Source organism: Tupaia chinensis, unplaced genomic scaffold (assembly GCF_000334495.1).
Source record: "Tupaia chinensis unplaced genomic scaffold, TupChi_1.0 Scaffold000184_1, whole genome shotgun sequence".
NCBI lineage: Eukaryota > Metazoa > Chordata > Mammalia > Scandentia > Tupaiidae > Tupaia > Tupaia belangeri.
Window position 1 is genome coordinate 130,027 of NW_006159659.1, and position 3,427 is coordinate 133,453.

Genomic DNA, 3,427 nt, shown 5'->3' on the forward strand with positions numbered 1-3,427 from the left:
TTCCCTCTCTGGTCAAATTACAATGAACTAATTAAATATTAAAAAATAATAAGGTGGCTGGATCCTACATAACCAAGCGCATGGTTTGAATCCCAGACCTGCCAACTTGGAAAATACACTGGGTGCTTGGAAAATACGTCATTCTCCTGAGAGGAGAATGAAGAAGGGATTGTGGCATGGCCATCCCCTAGGAAGTGATTTCTCACTTTCTCTCTCTCTCTCTCTTTCTCTTTCTGACTAGTGGGTTCCCCTATAGCAAAACCTAAAACATGAAAAAAAAAAAAGTGTGCTGTTTTTAGCCACTAATTTCCTGGTCATTTGTTAGGGCAACCATAGGAAACAAAGACACCTGGTTATCAAATGCCATAGTAGCTTATTTCAGGCCTCATGAATAAGTGATTCTTACTTAAGTAAACTACTCAGAGTCCACAGCACTTTCAAGATGCCTCCCCTGAAGGCCCAGTTCCAGACTGCCAGCCTCCATTCTCTTAGCATTTACCTCAGAAGAAACCAGTGCCCAAAGACAAAAAGCTCACATGGTATTGTGTCACAGGGCAAGTTCTAAATAGAACACTTTGCCTGTGCCATTTTTATGAGGTATCTGCTTGACACAGATCTTTAAAAAGAAAACCCACTCAGAGTTATTTCTGTAACTGAAGGTGGGCAAGAATGGGGATAGTAAAATGAGATTGTTACTTATGAAATGAGCAATGGAAGTTAAGCCTATTCTTACTTATCATTTAATGCATCAATTTGCAGCTAAGTATGTGATAACAATTTCCATTTCAGACCACCCAAATCCCACAGTGTGTGGGTCTGAGCCTCGGCACTGTTCTTCAGTGGCCTCAAAGCTGTTTTATAGCAATCTGTTCTGCTTATTTGTTGTTTGGCCCATGTCATAAACTGAGAGAGCCAGAATTCACGCTTCAATATATTTTTCTTACAGCAAGTACCCTAAATACATATAGTGAGACGGACTCCTCCTTAACAGGAGGTAGAGGTGGAAAAGGGCCCCTTCTCTGCTAGGAGGTCAGCACTCTCTATTTCAATAGATTGGATTCTCCTACCAACTAGCTGGGAGTGAACATTCAAACTCCAACAGTGCCCAACTGACAAAGGTCCTGCTCATTGATTCCTATTGCTTGGGACTGAAAGTATTAGGGACAACAAAAGCTGGCCTAAAAACAAAAAGCTACACTTCCCAATGCCACAACAGTGGAGTGACTGAAGCTCTACTTTCAGCAAGTCTCGTTCCCCTGTGAAGCAGAATATGGCTCCTATGATTCTCCAAGGCATACGAGCATTAAAAGACTGACATGGGCCCAGCCATGGTGGTGCAGTCAGTAGTATATGGATTTGCAGGGCTGAGAGTCACATGTCGGACCATGAGTTCAGATCCTGAGCTGACCTGAAACACATTGGGCATATATCCAAGTTCCTGTCTGGCTGGAGGACAGGGAGAAGGAGATCATAACTGAGAGCATGTTGGGGGCACTTCTCTCTCTGTCTCTTTCTCAAGAAATAAAATGTATAAACTTTAACTTTTTTAAAAAAGAGAATGAAGTCTCCATGACAAGTGCAGTGGTCCTCAAACTAGTATTTACACACTGACCAAAGCAGATAGCCCACACCTTAGTCAACCCTATGGGCTTCCAAAGAGTCTTGCAACCATGCTGCAATCTCTTAGTCATTAGTGATGGTTCAAATGTTAAGCCAGATGATAAAGGAGTTTCCATTACCAATTTATGATACTGAAAACTTATGTTTTTATTAACAGGAAGGCATTTTCAAAGCCATTACTCCTTAGGGAGGAAGAAAAGAATCCTGAAGCAAAACTTCAGGGACTGGTTCAAGCTAAAATTAAAGCGTAGCAAGAAAAAAAAAAATGAAGAAAAACATCTTGTGTTGCGGGGTGTTCGGAGGCCAGCAACACTTCCCTAAAATGCAGGATGAAAACTCTGCAGATATGAGCACTCCGACTTCCTTATCTCAGATCTACTCTGCACAACCCAGGGCACATGAATGTGCTTCAATTTGTACCTACCCAGGAGGAAGTGTGACAAGCCTGAAAGCTGGCCACAAGTAAGACAAATAAAGTATAATAGAAGATTTCTTCCGTGGTGTAGCCATGGCAGGGAACCTTTGCGAACCCTCCAGCAGCCCTAACAACAGAGTGCCTGCTTTTCAAGGGCCAATCGCTAATTGGTCCTTTCTTGGCAAGTTCAATGCAGAAGAAATTTCTGTTAATGGCTAATCAAGGGCGACAGAAATATTCTCATACATACAGTAGAAGTGGTCTGGGAATGGATGCTATTATGCTGCCAAAATTCTCCTATGGATGATATTATTGATAATTTTACCTATTTCTTCAGGTCTTTCCAAACAAATACTTCCCAACATGTCAACATAGCCTACAACATGACAGAGCCAAGGACAGTGAAGATTTTGAGCACTGCTGACTTTCTCAGTTGTTCCTGACTGTATGGGGTAAGTGTCTGAGCAGGAGATGTGAATAAATGATACTATTAAATACCTATTTCCAGCCTAGTTTGGGGTAATGACTCTAGCTTTAGAATCATATATTGTTTACACTCATTCAACATTTTTCTCTCGCTACCCATTCTAGGTCAGATACCATGCCAAGTGTGGAGATGCCAGAGTGGCTAAGATGGCTATAGTCTTTGCCACGACACTGGGGGAACGAGTGTGCACAGAGCACTACTGGTAGGGTCCTTGCAGTCCCTGGGTGGGCGGTGAGGTCCTGAACCAGAATACGCCTTCTTCCTCAGGCTAGTAACATGTCTATCCTTCTTCAGGAAGCATCTGAGTTAGGGGGTGGGAGGGAGGAAGGAAAGGGAAGAGGGAATGATGCCTGGCTACAACAAATCGGATTTCCTTGCATTTTCCAGAAGCCCAAGTAAAGCAAAGATAAATAAGATGTCTCACGGTGCATCCCTCAAAAATAAACAACTCATCCCCAATTGGTGGTTTCTTCTTATTTGTATGTCTAAACCCCAGGAAAGTAAAACTGCAACTACAGCATACATAAATTATTTTAGTCAAGAGTGCTACTCTCTTCTACCTTCTAAGCAAAAAGTCATCAGCTCCAGGCTAAGAGCTGAGATTTCCCAAGACAGGGCCTAGAACAATGTTCTATTCTGTTTTGTTGCTAATAACAGAAAATACCTGAATCTGGGTAACTTGAGAGACTAGAGGTTTATTCAGATCACAGTTTAGAGGTCCAAGATCCAGCAACCACATCCAGAAAGGGTCTTCTGGCTGCATTATGACATGGCAGAGGGCAGGAGCACATGCATCTGTATCCATGTGTCTCTGTTCTGGTCTCATGGTTTCTCCTTATAAACCCACCAAGGAGCCAATCATGGGAACTGCATCCTAATGACCTTAATTCCTAATCTCTTCCCAA

General features: G+C 42.5%; 1 long non-coding RNA gene across 1 annotated transcript; it reads left to right on the forward strand.

Moving 5' to 3' along the window:
• Positions 1–1,961: 1,961 nt before the first annotated feature.
• LOC114007492 (uncharacterized) lies at positions 1,962–2,781 on the forward strand. The gene is made up of 3 exons (XR_003549114.1): positions 1,962–2,082; positions 2,373–2,487; positions 2,627–2,781. It is a non-coding gene; the product is annotated as an uncharacterized LOC114007492 (long non-coding RNA).
• Positions 2,782–3,427: the final 646 nt, after the last annotated feature.